We start from the raw sequence: 24,722 nt of genomic DNA, 5'->3' as shown, positions 1-24,722 counted from the left end.
CCTCAAGGGTCTAGTTTCATGTTGCCTGCAAACACCATCCCCCTTGCCAAAGTAAGGTACTTCTAGGTGGGCAGATTAGGGGCATCTTTGGGTGTGTGTGTGTAGAGGGGTGGATTGTGGTGATATGTTTGTTGTGTGTGAGGGGCCAGCTCCCACATTTGTTTACCTCAGGGACTCTTGAGGAGTGAGGGATAAGGGATTTAGATAGAAATATAGAGGAGAGAGACAGACAGAAACACAGAATAGATAGCCTTGGGAGGGCCTGGGTCAAAACCCACCAGCCCCTTCTGTCTCTTCTAAAGGGCTTTTTATAGAAATGCCAAGGGTGGAGCAAAAGACCTTCCCCCAGAACAGCCAATGCAGACCCTTCCAAATACCTGGTGACCATGCACGTGGTCAAGACATCCCCTTATTCAGCCCTGCTGTGTAAAGCAAGCTCAGATCTCACTAGGAAGCTTTTGTGGGCTCCCACAATTGTGTACCCTAATAAAATTTGCCTGAAGATCAGAGAACAGTACAAACCACTAGATTAAACAGAGATGTCAGGCAGTGGTGGCACACACTTTTAATCCTGGCACTCAGAAGGCAGAGATCCATCTGGATCTCTGTGAGTTCAAAGCCACCCTGGACTACATGAGATTGACTCAGTCTAGGAGAGAAACAGAGCCAGACAGTGGTGGCACATACCTTTAATCCCAGCACTTGAGATCTCATGCCTTTGCTTGGGAAGCACACATGCCATTAATCCCAGCACTAGGAAAGAAGTGATATGGTGGGTGGAGAAAGGATATAAGGCGTGAGGAGTTAGAAACTAAAGCTTTTCAGGCTGAGGAGTCCTAGAGGTGAGACATGGCAGTGGCTTGTTCCTTTGTCTCTCTGATCTTCAGGCAAATTTTATTAAGGTATACAATATATCACCACAGTAGATTATTCTGTCTTCTACAGTTAGTGAAGCTGAATGTTGGCTTTTTCTAATGTGTTTTCATACAGTTGGCTTTTAAAAATTTCTTTTAGCTAGGTGTGGTGGCACATGCCTTTAATCCCAGCATTTAGCTGTGCATGGCAGCACATGCCTTTAATCCCAACACTCAGGAGGCAGAGGCAGAGGCAGGCAGATCTCTGAATTCGAGGCCAGACTGGTCTACAGAGTGAGTTCCAGAACAGCCAGGACTGTTATTCAGAGAAACCCTGTCTCAAAAAAACAAACAAATAAACGAAGAAGAAGAAGAAGAAGAAGAAGAAGAAGAAGAAGAAGAAGAAGAAGAAGAAGAAGAAGAAAAGTTATTATAATCCTAGCACTTGGGGGGCAGAGGCAGGGGAATGTATCTCTGTGAGTTCAAGAGTTCAAGAGCAGCCTGGTTTACAAAGCAAGTTCCAGGAAAAGCCAGGACTGTTGCACAGAGAAGCCCTGTTCTCCCAGTTTCTTGTTTTTGTTGTTTACAAAACATTAACTGACATGGCTATGTTTAAATTTAAAATTTTATAGTATTGAAAATGTCAGACCTACCTGGAGTGGTTGTTCACACCTTTAATCCTAGTGCTCTCAGGAGGCAGAAGCAGGTGGATCTCTGTGAGTTCCAGACTACCTTGGTCTATATGGTAACTTACAGGCCAGCCTGGGCCAGATAGTGAGACCTTGTCTCAAAAAAAGATCAGGTCAGATAACCGTAGTGAGAAGAGTGTTCTAAATCTGTCGCTCAGCTTAAATCATTATAGACACCCCCAACCTCACTTGTTCATACCATTACTCACGTCTACATTGATTATTTCAAAGCAAATTTGAGATCTATAATTTCACCTCCAGGTTGTTTTGCTTTGTTTTGAGGCAGGGTTTCATGGATCCCAGGCTGGCATTTAACTTGGCATCCAGACAAGGGTGACCTTGAAACTGCTGACCCTTCTGCCTCCCCCTCCTGAGTGCTGACACACTGGTCACCACACCTAGCTCATTTATGAATATTTTACCAAAATACACCCATTTCATGATAAGTGCTTTCCTGTTTTGTACACACACACACACACACACACACACACACACACACACACACACGAAGTCCAACTCGTTTATCCTGTCATAGTGGATAAAAATAAATCCTGAATGTCTCCTTCTTCCTCCCATGGTGGTGATTGAACCCAGGCTCTCCAGCAGGCCAGCAAGCTGGTGTTTTGACACCAAACTACACCCGCAGCCCCTGCTTTTGTACCAGCGATGAGGATGCTTCTCTTCAACTTGTGGTTACCAGGAGCTGCCAGTGTCTAACTGCTTAGGGGGGTCTGTCTGGGCACCTGCCGCGTGGAAAACGCTGAGTTTATCTCCATGCTACCCAGTGTGTACGTGAACTGGGAGCTGTGTAGAAGGGTGGCATTTATAAAATTAGCAGGCTGCCCATTGGTGCCCTTAGTCCCGACTTAGCCCTCTTTCCATGACGACACTGGTGACTGGAAACGACTGCTTGTAGGCTGGCACTTTAAATGATGTTTGCCAGGGCCACCGGGTGCTGATGGGCAAACACAGATGCACAGAACAGGGGAGAACATGACCCCTTCCTCACACTTAGCCTGCTCTTCCATGATCTTCATATGGTCCCCAAGCAGTGGGCGGGCGCTGAGAGCCTTTGTTGTCCACCTTCTGCGCTGCTGGGGGTTGTGGGCAGGCACAGACATATGAGAGAGTTGCTGGCTTCTACATGGAAGAAGGCACGTGACCAGGACTGAATAAGAGTAGGTGGTCCAAACCGGGCATGGTAGCACGTGCCTGTAATCCCCTACTCAGCACACAGGATAGCAGGAGTATCAGGAGAGAAGATGGCTCAATGGGTAAAATGCTTGCTGCTTCAAGCATGAGGCCCGAGTTTGGATCATTAGCACCTGAGCAAAAGCCAGGGATGCTGGGATGCCCCCTGTAGTCCCAGCACCTAGGGTGGGGGTCTGGGATGAGAGACCACCGGCAGATCCCGAGGGCACATTGACCAACCAGTGTAGCCTAAATGGCAAGCTCCGGTACACATATATACACAGACACACACACACACACACACACACACACACACACACACACACACACACACACAGAATAGGTGATTTGAATTTCAGACATCAAAGGTGGCCACAGAACAGTTTAGTGTGTGCCTGTCATAGCCTAGCAACTCCACAGCCAAAACAAACACAGCTCAAACCTCACTCACTACCATAAATATCAACGGGTTTGTTCAGCGCCTCTGACTTCCTCGCCACAGACTGCCTTAACTCCTGGCTGCCTGGTTCCAGGCTCTGTTTGTAAAATCTCTTGAAGGCTACCAGCCAGATCTTAGTCGTTCTCTCAGCTTGGGCCCTGCGTGGCCTGTCTTCAGTGTGTGGCTGCCAGCCACCTCCTTCCTCATGCTGCCTGGCTCCGGTAGCTTTGGTGTTGCCTGGTTCTGTCCCACGTCTGTGCAGTCTGACCCGTCTTGCTGTGGTGGCCGCCTTCCAGCTCTTAGTAGTGGCCCCTCTGGTGGCTGCGGCAGTCAACCAGGCCCCTCTCTCAGTGCTCTTCTCAGCTTTGGCTCTCTTGCTCTCAAACCTGTGTTTTAAGTCTAACTCCATTCCTGACCTCAGATCCAATCCTGGCTCCTCGCTGTGCACAGGGGCTCTGTCTCCCTTGGACTTCTTCGTTTTTTTCCCCCCAAGACAGAGTTTCTCTGCAACACCTGGCTTCCTTTGGACATCTTAGGCCAGCCCTCCATCCCCCACCCGTGTGTGTGTGTGTGTGTGTGTGTGTGTGTGTGTGTGTGTGTGTGTGTGTGTGAGGCCCTAACCCCTAACCCTTGCTCAGACCGATACTGTCCGGGGACAATCATGTCAACAATGGCAAAGGAGCAGTGTTTGGATCTTAAAATGATTACTGTGGATCATGAGTGGACCCCCCGTGGCATCTGAGTAACTCTTGCTATACAGTTGTCCCTCCTGGGCGTCCAGGCGCTCCTTCCCTTCTCCTCTTCTCGTTTTGTTAGACTTTTGAAAAGAGATTTATTTATTTAATGTGTATGTGTTTGTGCCTTGAGTGTATGTATGCACATGTGTGCAGGTGAGGCCTGAAGAGGGTAACCAGTCTTTCAGGACTGCAGTTATAGGTGGTTACGAGCTGCCTCATGTGGATGCTGGGAACTAAACCTGGGTTTTCTGCAAGAGCCCCCTTAACCACTGAGCCACCCATCCAGTCTCTCTTCTGGTGATTGAACCAAAGGCTTGCGGCAGTGCTCTCAGCCTGGCAATTATTCTTTTAGGTATTATTAATAAGAGCGCCCCCTGGGGAGCAGGGTGGGGGTGTCTCACTGTTGCCCAAGGCAAACTACCCACTGGGCCATCTTGATGGCCCCATATTATCTTTTTCATGAGGAACTGGATATTTGGGTTCTGATGTGAAACACCTAAGTTTTAAGTGTTAGCTTTCTTTCCTAAGCCCTGGTAAGTAGAACCATTGCATGTTAGTTGGGGCCTGAAGCCCACCCATTTGCAACTCCTGCTTTCTAGAAATCCTTCTGAGACCATACATATTCCTTCACATCTGGAATTTTGATGTCTCCCCCATATTCCGTCATGTGGACCCCAATGTCCCCTTCCTTTCATTGGTCCAAACCCTGGCTCCTCCTCTAATTCAGAGCCTGCTTTGAAGTGTGCTTGGCTCTTCAGTAACGATAAAGGCAACAAATGGGGAAGTGAAACTGAGAAATGGGTTGACAGGTGGTCTGGATACCCAGTCCTGGGAGGTGAGCCAAGGCAGGGATCACATTTTCAATTGACAAGTCCAGAGAACAGGGAGGCAGAGCACACGAGGTTCCGTAATTTAGGTCAAGGAGCCTGCATGAGTGTTAGGTACAAGCTGTAGGAGACAGAGTGAAACTCCCTCACAGAATCCCTGCACTGAAAATAAAGTGATCCAGCCAAACAGGCCGCTGTTACCTGGGTAACTAGAGTCTCAGCACTCAGATTGAAGCCAGAGGATCAGGAGTTCAAGGCCATCCTCAATGCCCAGTGAATTCAAGGCCAGCTGGGAGTCCATAAGACTCTCCTATTCTCTCCCCCAAATATTGGGGTTTTACAGGGAAAGAAGAAGGGAAAGTGGGAGGGTTTTGATCTGGTTTTTACTGTATTTATTTATTTCAAAGACAGGTCTCACACTGTAGCCCAGGCTGCCCTGGAACTCACTGGGTAACCCAGGCTACCTCACATTCTCAGCAGTCCCCAGCCTTGTCCCTTTCTCATATGTTGACTGATCCACCTCCCTGGTGATTGTCTACATTTGTAGGATTCTGACAGTGTTTCTAACTCAGATGCTGTCGGTGCAGACCCTCAGCTCTCATCTCAAGGGAATAAAAGAGAGTTTATTCTGGTACCATTTTGAGTGACCATGGCCTGGGAACATGGATTTAGGTTATCTCAAATTCCATGCTCCAACACAGAAGCAGTATCATAAAGTGTTATAGTTTACATAAGTGTTATAGTCACAGAACAAAGAAATTCACCAGTCAAGGAAAGTTAAGGTAGACTGGTGGCTACATTAGAGGCAGCTGGAGCAAGGTGGGGCGAGGCTTTTCTATAGCCTGAGATTCTAGCTGATGACATTTTCAGTTTCGGGGTTGGTAGAACCCAGCGAGTTTGCTACAGCAAGAGGTTCCGAAGGTTCTTCTCTATTAGTCATAGGACGTTAGTTCTGACACAGAGGTGGGCAAGGAACGGCTGTTCCTACGGGCTAAAGCTAGCCCAAGACAAGGTAGCCAGCCTCTGGGTTGTAACATTCCAACCTCCCCATAGTACTGAATCAGCCAGTCAGTCTCTGGAGACACAGCTTCTTTTCGAGGGCTTTCTTTCACAATCCATACCGACTGAGTAAGTATGTAGGGTACAGCCCAGGTATTAGGTTTGTGGGGTGATTTTAGTGTGCCCCCCCCCCCCAGGTCTGGAACCACCCACAGTGCTGGCTCCTGCTGAGCAGCATTCATAGAGAGGCCAGTAAGTAGCAGCTGGACGTCGGGGAGGCCACTGGGAGTAGGGTCATTTTGTTTTAACCAGTTCTTCCCAGGTGACAGTGACCATCTGTGCTCATTCCACAAGCTTATCCAGTCTCCAAGGACAGAGCGGGTCAGATGATACTGTGGCCAGACTTCCAATATTGGTTTTAGCTTTTGTTAAAGTATAAAGTTCAGGGGCTTTTATCACAGTTACTGGGGTGTGCTGCTGTCCCCACAGTCAACTTTAGAACTTTTTCTTTCTTTCTTTCTTTCTTTCTTTCTTTCTTTCTTCCTTCCTTCCTTCCTTCCTTCCTTCCTTCCTTCCTTCCTTCCTTCCTTCCTTCCTTCCTTCCTTCCTTCCTTCCTTCCTTCCTTCCTTCCTTCCTTCCTTCCTTCCTTCTCCAAAAGAAGATCCAGGCCAGGCCTGGTGGCGAAGACCTTTAATCCCAGTACTCAGGAGGCAGAGAACTACCTGGTTCTCTATGAGTTCAAGGACAGAACAGTCTATGTAGCAAGCTCCAAGACAGGTGAAACCCTGTTTCAAAAAAGAAAAAGAAGCAGCAGCAACTCCAGGGATGCTGGGGTGTGGCTCAGTTGGTGGACTGCTTGCCTAGCATGTATAAGGCACATGCACACAGATAAATAAATAGGAAATCAGAACATTTCAAAAGCTCTGTCTGCTTCAGGTAGCAGTCTTGCTATCCCTACCCCACCCAGCCTAAGCCACCACTGATCTACTTTGCATCTCTATATTCTCCTATTTCACATTCTAATGGCATTGTCTTGTTGTTTTTGTAAACTTGAGATCCAGCAAGGGTGGTGGGGGGGGCTGCTTGCTGGACTAGCACTCTATCCCTGAGCCAGCTGCATCCTCAGCCCCCTAAAGTTGATTTTCATCCCAAACACCTCACTGATGCAGGCCTCCTAATGACTTTTATGACTTTTATGTAGGTTTTTGTTTGTCTGTTTGTTTTGGGGCAAGGTTGTTTTTTTTTTGTTTTGTTTTTTGAGACAGGGTCGCAGTGTGTAGTCCTGGATGCCCTGGAACTCACTGTATAGACCTGGCTGGCTTGGAACTCAGAGATCTGCTTATCTCTTGTACAGTCCTGGGATTAAAAGTGTGTGTCACCATGGCTAGTTTTATGTAGTTTTTACTTCTCTGGAAGTCTAACATGTGTAAAGAAAAAAGCACAAGACATATGGATGAAACTTTGCAAATTGAACCTGCCATGTAAACAACATCCAGATCCAAACCCTACCAGCACCTGGGGAGCCCTGCTGTGCCCAGCTCCAGGGTACCTTCTGACTCATGAAATCATAGACCACTACTTCTTTTGCACTTTATACCAACAGGATTATAAAGTATGTCTTGTCTGTCTGTCTGTCTGTTTGTCTCTGTCTTTCTCTGGGTCTCAGTCTCTGTCTCTCCAGGGTCTCATTACATAGCCCTAGCTGGTCTAGAACTCTGTACAGATGAGGCTGGCCTCGAACACACAGAGGTCCTTCTGCCTCTGGATTCCTGGGATTGAAGGTATGCACATCATGTCCTAGTGCATCTTCTTCTGTGTCTGGCTGCATTTACTTGACATTGTGAGATGTGTCTATGTTCTTACCTGGAGCTAAGATTTTTTGATGTTATTAATTCATTTAGAAATATATTCCAAGTGAAATGAAAAGTGAAAAATGGAGGCCAAAGCATGTAAAATTAAACCTGACCTTAAAAGAGAATGACAGTATAAATAAAGTTCATAATGATTTGCTAAGAGTCACAAGTTCCAACCAGCTCCCAGCTAGAAGGGGTTGTATTACTCATCTGAGTCTTTCTTTCTGGGGTTGTTTTATTCTAACAATGTCTTTGTGAACAGTTTATGATTTTCCAACCTATTTTTTTCTTTACATATACTATTCAGTATGGTAGATAACCTTTTTGGTCTTTTAGCCTAAGACTATTTAACACTAAATGTATAGCTAAAGGTCAAGTGGTGTTTTGACATCTACAAGAAAATGGGATAATCTATTTTATGAATTATTTCTATCAATAGTTACCACCAAATGTTCAAAAATGCCATCTGATGCCCTCCCAGATTTCTTAGCCGTTTCTTCTTTCTGCAAAACTGCCATTCTCAAACAGCAAGTAAAATGCTTCCTAACTCTGGCAGCGTACCTCTTCTCAGACCTGCACGTTTGGTTTGGTGGACAGTGCAACCTCGTTCTGGAAGACAAAGCACAAGGGACGTTTTGTGACTCAGACCTTAGCTAACCTATTTGACTATTGGGGACTTGGGGCGGGGGGCTTCGGCAGGGTCAGGGTTACAGGTGCTGTGCTGTGCCCTCTTCCCCAAAGTAAGCCTTAGCTGTTCCAAGTGAAAGGGGTGGGAGGTCAGTCTTGATGCCAGAGGAATCGGGGTCCCTTCTTGGGGTTGTCTCATTAATAAAAGAATTTAAAAGTGGACTCAAAGAGAAACTTGAGGACAGTTTGGTTAGAGTTCAGACGAAATCCCCAGGGGCAGACAAGCTGTAAATCTGGGCAGCTGCCTGGAGGAGGAGAATGGAAAAGGAGGAAAAAAGGCCATGCCACAAGCTGGCATGGAGGTCAGACACACGGGGAACAAGTAGCCTAGTCATGTGGTTTGGGGACAGAGGAAGAAAGCTGAAGTGTCAGAACAAGTCTGCTTGGCTTCTAGCCAGCATCCAACAGAAACAGGGCCTGCCAGTGGTGCTTTCTTCTAATCCCAGCATTTGGGATCAGGCAGAAGCAGGTGGAGCTCTGTGAGTTCAAGGCCAGCTGGCACAGCTAGTCCTGCATAGTGAGCCCCTGTCTCAAACAAACAGACAAACAAACAAACAACAAACAACAAACCATGGAAAAGTCCTGACTAGACTCAGAAAGGTGGGTGGATCCATGCTAGCTCATGGCAGCCTCTAGGGATGTGCTGGGGTGGGAGTTTTGGGAAAGAAAAGTATGATATCCCATTAAAGGAGTAATTATCCCGCCTATCTCTTTAACATGGCTTTAGATGAGCCCACTTTCCTAGGTCCCCCGTTTGAGGAACTGTCCCTCAGACAATTGCTGGGCTCATCTACCTGGAATACTAGGAGACTACCAAGGCCAGGGACAATATTCTTTCAACCAGGAGTTTTTCCTTCATGGGTTTCTATTGCTACTATAAGAGTATCTTGGCTTAGCAGCCAGAGCAGAACATAGACAGCAGGGACTCCATGATGTTAAAACACACAGCACCTTGAATATGCTCCTTTGCTGGGTACTACTCCTCTGTACCCATCAAATTAGCAATGATGCATTACTCCTCATTCCAGGCGTGACTGGAAAAATTATCCGTAAGCAAATGGGAAGGAATCAACAATCCCTCTACAGATCTCATTTTTTTAAACTTTATTTCTATTGTGGGGTGGGGGGAGATGGCAGTGGGCACCAGCATGTGACAGTTAATGTGTGGAAGTCAGGACAGCTTGGTGGAATCTGCTCTCTCCTTCTACTTTTACGTGGATTCCAGAGGGGCTCAAACTCGGGTCCCCAGGCTTGCGCAGAGTGCTTCTACCAGCCCAGCCATTTTGCTCACCCTCTTCTCCAGCCTTCTGATTGGCTGTTGTCTTAGCTTCTGCTTCGAGTCCCTCAAGATTCTGCTTTTATAAGAACTGTCACCAGACCTCCCCCTGTTCTGTGAGAAACAAAAGTACTGCTTCCAAATGCTTAAAGCTATGCATTTTCTCAGTTTGCAGAGAAGAAGGGGGAGGAAATGTAATTTGTCCTTGGATGGGCCCAGCCTTGCTCATCGCTCTCTGTGATGGAAGTGGGTTTTGCATGAGATGTTTTTCTATGATGTGTCCACAGGAGGAATACTTAAAAATGTTTCTTCCTATGTCTCTCCTCCCTTCTGAGGTATGGTACTATTGAAGACTGTGACCCGATTTGAGCTGTGTCTGGCAGCAGTCCAGGCTGTGGTTGCCAGCTCACCGTGGCTGTAGCCTAGGCCTGGGCAGTGATTGTGAAGCTGTGCACTTTCTGGCTGGCTCTGTCTTGCTACACCTGCAAGACAGCTCACAAGCCTGGGGACATAGCCCAGGGACAGAATACTTTTCTAGCATGAGAGTAATCCATCAAAAAGTACAGGCCACGCCATTAATACTTCAGCTCAAATGCCGTCCTTCCAGCAATTCTGAGTGTCTAGATGGATAAAATCATTTCTTCTCTGTGTTCAAATCTGTCGTGAACTATATTATGCTAGACTGATAGTAGAGTCCTTCTTTGAATGCATCTTTTCTATTAGTGTATACATTCTTTGAAAACACATAATTAATAAATGGGATTAATCATGTCATGGCTTTTTAATTTAAAGATGAGATTTTACTCTATAGTTCTCATTGACCTGGAATTATGTAGCCTTGGCCGGCTTCATGTTTTTATTTTTAGATTACTTTGTTGTATATGTGTGAACGTTTGGCCTGCATGTATGTATGTGCAGCATGTGCATGCCTGGTGTCCTAGGCAAAGGATCCTTTGTAATTGAAGTTAACAAATGATTATGAACCACCATGTGGGTGCTGGGAATCAAACCCAGGTCCTCCGTAAGAACAATAAGTTCTCTTAAACACTGAGCCTTCTCTTCAGACCCGTAGCTTCAAACTTTTGATAATCTCTACCTCAGCCTCCTCAGTGCTAGGATTACAGGTTTGAGCCGTCATGATGGGCTTTCTTTTTCTTTTAAAGATCCTATTATGATCCAGGCATGGTAGCATACTTCTTTAGTCCTAACACTCAGCAGGCAGAGGCAGGCAGATCCTGGATTTCTGTTAGTTTGAGACCATCCTGGTTTATGTAGCAGGTTCCAGATCATTGACATTGAGGGTTACATTGTGAGTCACTGATTCAAACAAAACAAAACAAAACAAACAAACAAACAAACATGATACCCTGTGTGTAGGGAAGGAAGCTCAATGTACATCATTACCCCCTTTCCAAACTGTAGATTTGGTTAAATAATTCTTGATGGAAAACAGGCAGCTTTGTACAATGTGCCCCATTAACTTTTTAGCTTATTAGTAAATAGAAGCAATTTTAGATAAAGATTTTTATAAACTTTCAGGGTCCTTAAGCATATGCTTACTAGACTATCCATTTAAAATCTTACCGTGTATGTATGTTACATTAGATGTTCCTTTTTTTTTTTTTTTTTTTTGGTGGTGGCGGAGATTGAACCTAACGCCTTGATCATACTAGGGAAGCACTGTGCCACTGAGCTGTATCCCCAGCCCTGGCCTTTTTTTTTTTTTTTTTTCCAGTGGATAGGACCTTGTTTATGATGTTTCCTGTCTTTTTTTTTTTAATTTGGATTTCTAAGATTACTTCAAAGGAAGCATATTTCTCCTTTGGGGACTGTGTCTTGTCAGTAACAAGAAAACCATGCACTTGTTACCCATTGAAGACTGCTGTCTAGTCCATGACCATCTGGCCTCATGCAATCAGGTCGGCCTTAGGCTCACTATGCAGCTAAGGATGCCCGAGCTTCTGATGATCACAGGCATGTGCTACCATACCTGTAATGCATGCTATGGTACCTGTGTATGCATGTTACCATACCTGTGTATGTATGCTACCATACCTGTGTATGCATGCTACCGTTACCTGTGTATGCATGCTACCAAACCTGTGTATGCAGTGCTACCATACCTGTATGTACCCTTTCAGAAAAAAAAAAGACACATAATTATATATATGCAAAATGTTTGTGATTTTACAAACTCCTCAAATATGCATAGACTTTGGGTTGAAAAACATTTGGTTTAAACCACTGTTAAAAGAAATACATCCACTTAAGTAACCTAGAAACTCTATCTTTTTAAATATTGGCTTATTTACGGGGGAAGGTCCATGCTGGAGCCAGTGTGTGGAGGTCAGAGGGTAACTTTGTGGAACTGGTTTCCTCCCACTTTATGTAGGCTCCAGGATCGAACTCAGGCCGTCAAGCCTGCACAGAGGCACTTTGCCTCTCTGCCATCTCACCAGCCCTTCTACCATCTTTACTAGTACGTGCTTTTAAAATCTCCTTACTTCTGTGAGTTCCAGGACAGCCAGGGCTACACAAGTGAAATCCTGTCTGCAAAAACAACAGCAACAAAAATCTCTACTTCTTGCAGAAAAGTCCCCCCCCCAATTTTCTTCTTACTCTTTTACTTAAGGTACTGAAAGTCTTTTGGATTCTATATAGTTTTTTATTAATTAGAAGGGAAAACAAAAAATAAAAAAATAAAACAAAACAAAACAAAACAAAACACACACACACACACACACAAACACACAAAAAGAAGGGAAAACAAAGCCGGGTGGTGGCACACGCCTTTAATCCCAGCACTCAGGAGGCAGAAGCAGGCAGATCTCTGTGAGTTCGAGGCCAGTCTGGTCTACATAGTGAGTTCCAGGACAACCAAGGCTACACAAAGAAACCCTGTTTCAAAAAAAAAAACCAAATACAAACAAACAAAAAGAAAAAAAAAGAAGAGAAAAACCACACGCTGCAAACCTTTGCTTCTAACACTATCAACATGTTAACATGTTTTACCCAAGTAATAAACAATCTGCTACTTTCGGTTCTGTTTCCCTTTTCAGGTCACCACCACAAAAGTAGGTAACTTGGGGTCATGTTTCTGGAGTTAGGGTGAGGCCTCACTGGGTCACTAAAGCCTGGCTACACAGAGAAGAATAATGGGAGTTTTGCTCAGTTTTGAGCAGGTGCCGAGCCATGTACAGAGAGTCGATAAGGCAGAGGTCAGAGTGTCTGTCTGGAGGCAAGAGGATGCAGACTAAATGTTTAGAAAGCCAGGCTTACGGTCTGATGAGAAAGATAGGGCACATCTTGATTCAGAGGGAGCTTCCTGCCTTAACCCCAAACCTCCTTCTTACTTCTGCTGAGATAAATGTTCTGCAGGCATGGAACCCCAGCCAGCTCAGCTACCAGACAATAAGGAAGCAGTTGCCCTGGAAACACATAGGTGGGAGATGGGGCTGATGCTGACCCTGAACAAAGGATGCTTGACTGTGTTCCTCTCTAAGCTGGCCTGGAGGTAGAAAGTAGGCGGTGCTGTCACTCTGCACCAGTGGCTGATGGCTGTGGAGAGGTGTTTTTCCAGTCAGAAGTTTCATGGGGAGGCTGCTGTCTTTTGAGCCTCCTGCCTGCTGATGGATGCCCTGTATTTTTCATGCGGTTTGTTTCTTACTGTCTTAAACAGTTTTACTGACTGGTTACTGAAAGAGATGAGTAAATTTGACTCTACCTAAGATACACGCCATGGTTTCTCTACTCTGCCCCCAAACCCAAGTATTTAACCCAAAAAGGGACTAGAGGATGGACAGGTGGGGCTGCGGACACTTGCTCCAGCCCTCTGTATGCATACTGTTTTTATGCAGTCTGACGTTATGCAGAACTGTGTTGGGGTCCCCTGATAATGCTTTTTTTTCCGTGTTCTTTCTCCCAACCCTTCTTTACCTCTCCCCCTCCCCCAAAGACCCTTGCTCTGTACCCAGGCTTCTCCTGAACTGGACTCAAGTGATCTCTTGCCCCAGTCTTCTGAGTACTGACACAGACTCATGTCTGGCTTACATTGTTTTTACCGTGGGAATCATACATGTAATATACACTTTACCAGGAACCATGCTAAACACTATAAATAATCTTCACATCCACCCTAAATTCCATCCTTGAACTGATTCAATGAGTTTCACAGAACTATTTAGTGAAGAAGATGGCGTCTGACCATGTGCTTCACACTTTCGTATTTCAGTGAGAATTGATTCTTAAGCTCTGACTTCTCCAAGGCAGCCTCCTACTTCTCTGAGAACTCTGGCTCAGCAGTATTCTTTGACACTACCTTAATCCAGAGGGCCTGATTAAGGAACTGCCAGAATTCCATTCACAAAGAGAGAGGCAAATTCCCAATAAACAAACTGTGTCCTGATGAGGTCCCCACAGTGCATGGTGAACATGAAGTCTGAGAGGAGAGCTGGATAATGAATGTTAAGGCATTTTACACTCGGACTGTAAGGCCTGAAGATGGAAACATGTCTGGAGCCCAGTAATGACTATTGCGGATGAGTAAGAAAAACACCGACAGCATTTTTCTCTGGACTCCAGGAAACTCAGCACAGAGGATGCTTCCCTTACTTATATTGTCTTAAGTTAGACTTTTCCAGGATCATATTGTCTCTTATATCACTCAGCCTGGGGTAATTCTACCTGTCATTGTAGCCTCATTGATTCCTGAAGAGTCTATTAAAACTCAACCAATCCAGATGAGTTGTTTTGGCTATCTTATAATCTATTCCTTGGTAGGTTGGTTTTTGGTCATGATTGCCTCTAAGAGCTGAAGCAAGTATAAAATGGGTGGGTAGTATAGATACTATATGTCTTTTTCTGGACGTGTGACATGTTTTATATATAATAATGAAATGGAGAGGAAAAGACTTTTTGGCCTTAATCTACCCAGCCTTAATGAGAGGAACTGGATGGAAAGACTACAGGGAAAAGTTTGTACCTGATTCTCTCTTCAGGCCATTATAGGCTTTCTCCTCTCTTGTTCTCAAAGGAATACGTCTCCATGAATTTAAAAGGCTTTTTAAAGAAGCCAGCTGCACTAAAGGAAAGCCCTAAAATTCTCCAGTAATTTTTTTTTCCAATAAGGAAGACTTGCTCAAAGGCTGTGGAAGTTTATGACTTTATCAGGTGAGGCATGACATGGTGACAGGAGACAGAGTCTCTGATTAAAATGTTATTATTACATACATTTGTGCACATGTGCATACGTGTAAGAGCATGTCACTATACCCATGCACATGTGGAGGTCAGGACAACCTGTGGATGTCAGTTCTCCACTTTAACCGTGAGGGTCCTGGGGATCAAACTCAGGTCCAGGTCTGTCGGGATGGTGGCAAGTGCCTTTCCTTACTGAGCTGCCTCTCTGGCCCTTGGGTGTCTTTTCTCACACTGGCCATTTTTAATCTGGGCTGTTTTTTAAAATCTGACTGTTTGGTTCTCTTATTTTCACTTGGTTTGTCTCGCTACTTACATGATCTAGTGGTTTGGTTTGGCATGTGTGGTTAGAGGATACAAATGTTTGCTGTGAGAGAGAAAGTCAGAACTCTGAATGAGAAATTACCATTTTATGTTGCCTTGGGCTTATAAGATGATGCTTTGTTTTATTTGAAAGTAGCATGACTAACAATAGAAAGGTAGAAGGTGCAGTAACACATTAAGCTAGTCAAAGGCATGAAATATGTTTCTACTGCATAGAAAACTGACTACCATATTTTTGACTTGAGATTATATCATAGCCAGGCGTGGTGCTGTGTGTCTACAATCCCAGCATTCAGAAGGTAGGGTAAAGAAGATGGAGGAGGCAAGCTAGCCTCAGCCACACAACAGGTTTGGGGCCAGCTGAGGCTATGTGAGGTGCTGTTTTATTTTTTTGCTTGGTTAAGACAGGGTTTCTCTGTGTAACTGCCCTGGCTGTACCAGAACAAGGTTAGCCTCAAACTCTCTGCTTCCTGAGTCCTGGGATGAAAGGCATGCACTACCACCACCCAGAGGCCCTGTTTTAAAAAACAAAACTAAGAAGAAAAAAGTTATCACATAAACACATTTGATTTGAGATTCAAACAAAAATGTCACAGAGTATTCTTAAATATTTACATTTAGAGCTTTAGATATGTGTGTGTAACACACACACGCACACACACTTCACAGAGCTTTTTATTTTTATTTTTTAAGGGATGAATTCATCTTGACTTCTAGCCGAAAATTCTCCCCATTGGTTTGACTGATACTATGTACTCCTCCCCGCCCCCCACAGGACATCCTTTTATATGACTGATTATGTTTTTATTTATCAATTAGATGTTCATGTTGGTTTCTCATTAAGTTTTATTAGTCCCATGATTTACATTTGTGGCAAAAATGTGCAAATGTGTAGCTTTACTTTGGTTATATCCTAATTTTCTAATTTATTTGATTACCTAAGCTAACCTGCCTAGCCATTGGGAAAAATTAAGTTTATTTATGTACTAATGGAAAACAATGGCCAACTTATATGGTTTAAGGGAAATAAATATGATCCCATTACTCCTTTTCTCTCATACATATATATCATTTTAAAATGTATTTATTATATGTATGTCCTTAGATATAACTCATTTCCATCTGCCAAATAGTATCAACATTTTTTTATTCATTGATTGCACCGTGTGTGTGTGTGTGTGTGTGTGTGTGTGTGTGTGTGTGTGTGTGTGTGTGTATGTGTGTGTGATGTTATGTAATGGGAGGTGGGATCAAATCCAAAGCCTTGCATATAGCACGGTGGGTGCTCCGCTACTAAGCTGTATGCCTAGCCTTGTTAATTATTTGTATTTTCTGTTTTATGGCAGACATGCAGCATTGCACAGAGTAGGTAACACCAGAACCCTTACAGGGAAGATCCTAGGAAATGATAGATAATGGTGGGAAGTGGAAAGTGTTGTGAGCTGAAGCAGAACGGGGCAAAGAATGGCCATAACTGTTGTCTTCATAGGATTTGGGGGTCCAAGTCCTGCCTGCACATTGGCATTAGATCAGAACATTTTTGAATGAAGTAGCATATGTTATATTTTATTTATTTTGTTTATGCGGATGAAGAAAACCTTCACCAAAGTTCTGTTCTTACCTTCTCAGTGTTATCTATTCCCCAGACTAAAACTCCTGGAACATTCTTCCCCTTCCTTAGACTTCTCTCCAGTATGCACTTAATTGGCATGGTTTAGCTATCCGTGTAAGGTTTTGTTTGAGGAAGTTATTTTTTTCAAAGCTTTTATCTTTATTTTATTTGTATCAGTGTTTTGCCTGCATGTGTGGTAATGCACCACATATATGTACTGCCTTCAGGACTTGGGTGAAACCCAAGTCCTCTGGAAAAGAAGCTCGTGTTCTTTGTTGTTGTTGTTGTTTTTTTTTTTTTTTTTTTTTTAAGACAGGGTTTCTCTGTGTAGTTTTGATACCTGTCCTGGATCTCGCTCTGTAGACCAGGCTGGCCTCGAACTCACAGAGATCTGCCTGGCTCTGCCTCCCAAGTGCTGGGATTAAAGGTGTGCTCCAACACCACCACCACCACCACCACCACCACCACCACCACCACCACCACCACCCGGCTGAAGCTGGTGTTCTTAACCACTGAGCCAGCCTTTGTGGTTTGATTTTTTTTTTTTTTTTAGACATGGTCTCTACGTAGCCCAGGCCGGTCTCCAACCCATGGTCTTCCTCCTTCATCCTTCTGAGTGCTGGGATTGGTCATGTGCCAGCATACCAGCTATAGCTACGTGGTTCTCAACTTCCTCATTTTCTTATCAGTCTTTGCTCAGACCCTTGCACTCTTTTCCCCCTTTACAAAGATAAACTAGGTGCCCCAAAGAAGGCACAGTGGTAGGTGCAGGTATAGGAGTCAGTGCATGGATCTGTATTTGTTACTTTTCTGTTGCTCTGCTAAAACACCATACAAGCTATAGAAGGAGTTTATTCTGGCCTGCGGTTCCAGGGGGATCAGAATCCATCGTGATAGGCAGGCATGGCAGCAGGCATGGAGGCAGGGTTGGGAAGCTGAGAGATGACATCTTCAGGAGCAGAGTCAGCAAACTAGAACTGGGGCGAGGCTATAAACCCTCAAAACCCTCCCAGGTGGCTCTTTCCTCCAGCAAGACTGCACATCCCCATAACCTCTTCAAACTGCCCCATCAGCTGGTGACTAAGTGTTCAAATGCATGACCCTATGAGGGAGGAACATTTCTCATTCAAACTACCACCGTCTCAAAGTATAACCTCAAAGCAGATGATTATTAACTACAAAGGAAAAAGGGCATAGTAATTTTGGATACTGTTGGGAATCACCAGATACAATTTACTGATTTGTTTTTTTCTTCAGACTTTTGACAAAGGTTCACATCAGAGACCTTGTAATGGGAAGTTAGGCATATGAGTAGAGTTGAGATGGCATGAGAGAAATGGAAGAAAGGTAGAATTAATAGGTTCAGGATAGTGTTAGGGAAGCCTAGTAGGCCTTGGTAAGGAATTACAATTTAGTATTGCCTTTAGGAGGTTTGGGAAATGCCATTTGATTTGTAGCTGTGAAAGATCTGGAAAAATAAACAAAACAAAACGAGAAAAGATCTGGCTTTTGTGAGAGGGATGAACTATAAAAGAATTAAGTGGAGGTGTGACAACCAAGTAGAAAAGGTTTGCAGTAGGGTTGAACTATGACAGTAGCAGAAACAGTGATGTGTTTAATCTAGAGTAAACGGAGGTGGAGGGAGCAGAAATGTACTCACATTGGGTGTGTGGTCTGATAAAAGAGTGAAATCAAGGGTGACGGATCTTTGGCCTGAGCCTCTTCACTGAGTATCATTCACACTGACCTCCCTGCTTGGTCCATGGGGACAGTGGTTGCTTCATGGTGATTTTGAAAGGCAGAGAGATTAACGAGGCTCTTAGTACATCGTGGAAAGATGAACCTGACCCAACCCTGGGCAAAGACTACCAGAATGCAGAGGTATTCAGAGAACAGACTAGAGAGACTGTAGGAAATAGCAAATGCTAGCTACTTGTGGGAATTGGTTAGAGCAATTTACTAAAATTGAGGGTAGCTGGATCTTTTTTTTTTTAAAGCAGTAACCATTTATTGGCAGGGGTTAATGGCGGGGGTTCCTGAGGCCTGCTTTTGTACAGGCCTAGAGCTAAGCTGAGAATTTTTTTTTTATGCTTTGAAGGATTATAAAAGGAGGGGAGATAAAGACAGCAGCTGATTCTTTGGTGAAGTTTGCCAGTCTCTGCCATAGTAGTAGTGGTAAAGTGGGTTCCTAGAGCAACAGCAGCAGAATCCCCTGGGCACTTGGGAGAAATGCAAACCTATGGCTTCCTCACACACCTGCAGAGTCAGAAAAGCTGGGAGGTGGTTTAACAAGCCCAGATCTGATTCAGATGAACATTAAGGCCTGAGACCCACTCTTAAAGATCTTCCATCTTTACTCCAGGTTACTGGATAAAGAATACTTATAAAAACACTGCATAGAGCCTAGAATGGTACCATACACCTTAAATCCCAGTACCTGGGAGGCAGAGGCAGGCCCATCTTTGAGTCTGTGGCCAGCGTGATCGTGATCTAGAGAGTGAGTTCCAGGACTTCCAGGGCTACACAGAGAAACTTTGCCTTTAAACATCAAAAACAAAACAAACAAAAAAGCATTGGATGTAGCTGGAAACAGTTGAACTATTAGCAGTTAATAATAGCAGCGTTCTGTAGTTCACAATTAAGAGTGTGGGCTGTGAATGCAGACTGCTTCTGTTGAAACGAGGAATCATCACATTTATGATTGACACAGGCTCCTCATGTAGCCCTGGCTGGCCTGGAATTTGCTTTGTAGACCAGGTTGGTCTAGAACTTGTGGTGATCCCCCTGCCTCTGCTTCCCAGGTGCTGGTATTATAGGTGTGTCCCTCCATGACTGGCGGAGATGAGTAATAGGTGTGTGTCCTTGGGAAACAGACCTCATAAGCCTTACTTTCCTCATCTGTAAAGTGTGCAAATAGGTAACTACTTTGGGTTTTTGTGAGACATAAGTGATTTCATGTAATAATCAGAGGAGTGCCTGGTACTTAAAGGGTAATCTGCATATGTAATGCATTCAGGAAAACCATTTCAGATTCATTTAATAAGTGATGGTCTGCCCATATATTTTGCATATAAAATTATTAAACAATCCAAAGTGTAAAGCCAGTATAGATTTTGGAGGCTCAAATACCAGCATTGCCGTTTGTGAACCTTTTTCACTTTTAGGAAATACAATGAAATCGCCATTATAGGACTGTGAGGGGAAACTGATGATGTATTTATGCCTGCATCATGCTTGGTTCAGATGTTTCTATTCTCTTCAAATTGCCCTTCTGTGCCTTATCACTATTTCATATCTTCATTCCCAATTTCTTCCGCTATCTTAATATTGAAAACATTGCCAGATCTATACGTGGCAAAGTAACATCTTGTCTACAGAGGTTCTTTTCCCCATGAATCAATGTCCATGAGGCAGTATAGTGTCCATAACTAAGTCCCAGAGGCCTAGATCTGTAATAGTGACTTTTTTTTTTAAAATTTCAAGCCTTTGAGCCTTTGCTTGTAAATGCTTAGTTCTTATTTAAGGATGAAACCATCAAGGCTATACAAAAGGCACAAATCTATACAGCCCATGTCGTATTTTTTCCATACTCCCCGGCTCAGCACCCTTTTAAACTAGCTGGATGCCACTGACCTGAAAAGATTAAAAACCTCCATTTCCTAGAACAGGTTAATAAGCAGTATAGGTGTGCTTACTGTACAGAGTTGAAAACTGCATTTTAATTCTCCTCTGAGGCAGCAACCTGCAGACACCTAGTTTAGGGACATTACTAAATTCCCTCCCTCTCAGCACGAATAAAGGCACCAGGAACATCCTTTTGTAAAAGATACTGCTCAGCGGGGAGCCAGCTTTCTTGTTCGCGCCACCTGAAAGGGCAGGGAGGCTTCAGCATCACTGCCAGAGAAAGGCAGCTTCCTTGTGACGTCAAATCAGCGGGCTCTCGCCCCGGCTCTAGGCCGGTTCCGGTTCCCTGGCTTTCCGGACGCCCGAGTGCGCGAGCGCGGTGCCGTTCTGCGCGTGCTCCGCAGAGGGACGCGAGAAGGTTGGGTCCAGCTCTCCAAAGTGATGCCTGATTGGCTGGCGTTGTTCTGGGGGGTTCCCTAGCCCTTTCGGCAGGGGTAAAACAATAAGAGGGGGCGGCGGCAAAGGGGGCGGGACGTCCGTGTTCTTGTGGCTCGTTGCAGCTCTGAGGCTCTGGGGAAGAGGTGGCGTTGAGGGGCCCGAGCTCGCAGCTCTCCGGATTCCGAAGCCTCAGGCTTATTGAGGGAGGAGACTCTGCTGCGGCCGATCCCGCGACACGCCTGACCTCCGCGCGACGTGCCCGCCGCCGCTGTTGGTTGGAGGTGTGTACGGGGGCCGAGAGGGGCGGTCTGTGTGGTGGTCGGCAGGGGACATTTCGCTCCGCTCCGCGGCTCGCGGCAACCGTCCAGTGTGTGCGCTCGGGGTCTGGGGGGTGCTGCGGCAGAAACATTGTTCTCGCCGGCTGCCTACGCCAGCAGGAGTGCGTGCGTGCGTGCGTGTGTGTGTGCGGAGCCGAGCCTTTCCTGCAAGGTGAGCGGGAGGCTGCGTGGGGAGGAAGATGACCCGCGCGTGGTGCAGAGGAGGGCACAGGTGGGGCTGGGGCTTGCTAGGATGAGGCTGCTCGGCGGGACCCCATCCGCCGCAGCCCCGGGAGCGCGCCGACGGGCGCCAAACCGCGGAGCGGGGCAGTGGGCTTCTGCAGAGGTGGTTTCAGGGTGAGAAGCCCACCCGCCTGGCCCCCCGCTTGTTTGCGGCCCTGGTTCCCGGTCGTCGCCCCGCCCGTGGGGGAGGGGAAGGAGGCCGTGTCGGCGGAGGCAGAAGCGACGCAGATGCGAAAGTAGCGGCCTCCGGGCACCATTTCTGTGCCCGGAAACTGAATCCGGGGTTGAAGGTGGCCGCCGCTCCGCTTGCCGGGTGCTCGGAGGCCCCCCTCCTCCCCCTATTATCCCGAACACGTTCTGATACTAGGGCTGTAACGAGCGAGTCTCCTTCGTCCTTTTCTGCAGGCGATCTCCAGTTGTCCAGGAATAAAAAAGACGTTTGAGTGCTTTGGGAATGGGTCGATCTCCCCCCCCCCCCATGATATTTTTTGAAGAGGGTGAGGGGAGAAGAATGTAAGTTTCCCTAGATGGTGTGGATTTTGTTAGTGGAATTTGATCGAGGTTTTCTTGCGTCTCTTAAGAACAGATTTCTTCAGGTGTCTCTATGTTGCTTTGGGGTTATAGGATCGTGTTCGCAATTTTTATACTCCTAAGCTATAACTGGTTTTGAGTCGACTGTATAAGGAGCTGCCTTTTGCCTCCTTAAAAACAAAACACGTGCACCAAAAGCTGAATCAAGGAAAATTGCCGCCCTCCCTCCGGGTATGATTGTTGTGCTATTTATTAACTTGAGTTGAGGTTTCTGGTTTTTAGATTCAAGACACCATACCTCGTTTGTTGCAAGTACCAGGATCAGGGAACCATTAACTACAGCACTGGAATAGATGAGGATAGTAATTTCTTGTCCATATTTGGCAGTTAATGTAGCTCTAGGCATGTGAACCAAAGTTTCTAGGTAAACACCAGCCTTTACCAAATTCAGTGGTCCCTTTCTGGTCTTTAGGTTTAAGCCCAGTGTCCTGGATTTAAGTCGGAAGTCAGAGGCAGGTAGATCTTTGAGTTCGAGGGAGCCTGGTCTCCATACTCGCAAACCATCCAGGCTGCATAGTGAGGTTCTGTCTCTCTGCCCTCCTCCCACCCCAAATTGGTTCAGTTTGGACCTTAGGACTAAATGATGTTGTCTCTTCGTTACCGGTTTAGGCCATGTGTTCCCGTCTAATCTCAGTGGGTACAAATTATTATGGAAGGTCAATTGTGAGAAGGGTTTCAAATGTATTTCCTGGTGGCTTCGGTTATTGAACATTCAGAATTGAAATACTGCTGGGCGTGGGCGTACGAATTTAAATGAGCGTCGGAGGCAGAGGCAGGAAGAGCTCTTAAGTTGAAGGCCAGCCTGGTCTACTGAGTTCCAGGACCGTCAGGGCTACACAGAGAAAACCCAGCCTCAGAAAACAAAACACAAGAAACTAAAATTGAAATCCTAATGATGGTGAGAGCAAGCCTCCTAAGTGGAGTGAACTAGAACCGCTTGTAGAATGGGTGGCTCTCCGAGGAGCAGATGATGACGTCATTGGATGGTTTAGAAATGAACTCCGGTAAGATCCTGCCCTTCAGGTTCAAGGCACCTGGTGCATTGTAAGTACACAGATCCTGCCACCATTCACTGCAGTTAAGGGGACATGCTGTATAGCTGTAGCTGAGTAGATGATGACTGCAGTTTCTTGTTCGGATTTTGGCCTGGGAACCTCTTGCAAATTTAATAGCTAGACTGAATGTTAACTTAGTGACCAAGGAGTTGGATTGTTAGGCAAGTTCTAGTTTTGAAGAAGTGGTGGGCATTGTTTGCAGCAGGGAAAGCTAGCTATATTTGTCTTAGAAATTAAAATAACTGGCAATTTACAGATACAATGTCGGTGATAAATGACATCTTTTCAACATTTACACTGAAGCACAGATTGGATTGCTTCTGAGCGGAAAGTGGATGGAATTCAGTTGATCTGTGCAGGGCGGTGGTGGCGCATACCTTTAATGTCAGCACTTGGGAGGCAGAGACAGGCAGATCTCTATAAGTTCAAGGCCAGCCTGGTCTACAGAGCTAGTTTAGGACAGTCAGGGACACAGAAACCCTGTTTCAAAGACTCGGGGGTGGGGGACACAAGCAAAAAGATAGTAAGTTTGCCTAGTTACTCTTCACTGTGTATTCAGATATGTGCTGAATAGACAGTAAAGCAAACCAGTGTTTCTTTCCAAACTCTTAGCAAAAGAGTTTTTTTGTGCATTGGTTTATTTTAGTCATCTAAGTTCTGGTAATTTATCCTATCCTATATTGTTGGGGTACTAACGGAATATCTCTTACTGTATTGGGTTGCTGTCTGTTTCTTTTTTTTCCCCACTGGAAGTTGGATTTACATTTTATTTTTTATTGTATTTATTCAGTCTCTTGAGACAGGATCCTTGTATAGCCAAAACTAGCCTGGCATTTACTGTGTGTCCTAGGCTGACCTGGAGTTTATGGTGGCATCCTACCTCTGCCTCCTGGGTGCTGGGACTAGAGGTACATACCACCATGCTTGGCATGAAAATTGAACTGTAAAGTGTTTTAAGAGCTTATTTTACTACTTTTAATTATGTACATGCATGTGTATATGTGTGTATAAAAGGTGTCAGATCCCCTGGAGCTGGAGTTCAGGTGGATTATGAGCTGCCAAATGTGGGTGGTGGGAAGAAAGAACAATATTGCTCTTAACCACAGAGCCATCTCTCCAGCCCTAAAGTTGAGTGTTTTCATTTTGTTTTGTTTGAGACAGGGTCTCACTGTAGACCAGGCTGATATTGAATTAAGAGAGATCATTTGTTGTGGCAGATCTTGGATCCAAGTACCACAGCAATAAAAATAGGAGGCTATGGGTAAAGTAACTTCTGTTCTCAACCCTAAAGATAAGGGGGCGGCAAGTTCTGAAGGACAGAAGCCCAAAGTGACCACCCATTAAGAAATGGTATGCTGTCCCACAGAAATAGTGTGTTAACATCATGCTCCCAACCCCATAGATAGGGTTTCTATGTGTAACAGCCCAGGCTGTCCTGGAATTCGCACTGTAGACTGAGCTGGCCTTGAACTCACAGAGATCCTCTGCCTCTGCCTCCTGAGTGCTGGGGTTAATGGCATATGCCATCACCACACCTGGTGGACTCTTTTAAAGTTTTTTTTATTCTTGAAAGTGTGGGTGATTCTTCCAAAGCAATTTAACTTTTTTCTTTTCGTTTTTTTCCTTTTTTCTGTTTTGACTCCAGAGACTGGCTATGTGGCAGTCCTCGATGTCATGGGTCTCACCATGTAGACCAGGCTGGCCATGTACAGCGAGCTTCCTGTCCACAGATGTATTCACATTATGCTGCACCCCCTTCCCCTTTTGAG

At 45.2% G+C, this 24,722-nt stretch overlaps 1 protein-coding gene across 4 annotated transcripts in view; it reads left to right on the top strand.

The window, feature by feature from the left end:
- The window catches only part of G3bp2 (G3BP stress granule assembly factor 2), a 76,668-nt gene that overhangs the window by 26,486 nt on the left and 25,460 nt on the right, over positions 1–24,722 (top strand). The window contains exon 1 of one of the 4 annotated variants that reach the window (XM_052735366.1): positions 20,892–21,028. The exons of 2 other annotated variants lie outside the window; for them this stretch is intronic. The gene's annotated coding sequence lies outside the window, so the exon portion shown is untranslated. Of the gene's footprint in view, positions 1–20,891; positions 21,029–21,081; positions 21,237–24,722 lie in introns of those variants that run through there. One more of the 4 variants, XM_052735368.1, reaches the window with a different exon arrangement.

Source organism: Peromyscus californicus, unplaced genomic scaffold (genome assembly GCF_007827085.1).
Source record: "Peromyscus californicus insignis strain IS unplaced genomic scaffold, ASM782708v3 Scaffold_13__1_contigs__length_99412109, whole genome shotgun sequence".
Lineage (NCBI taxonomy): Eukaryota > Metazoa > Chordata > Mammalia > Rodentia > Cricetidae > Peromyscus > Peromyscus californicus.
Note: the sequence above shows the minus strand (reverse complement) of the source record. Positions and strands in the feature narration are given on the sequence as shown.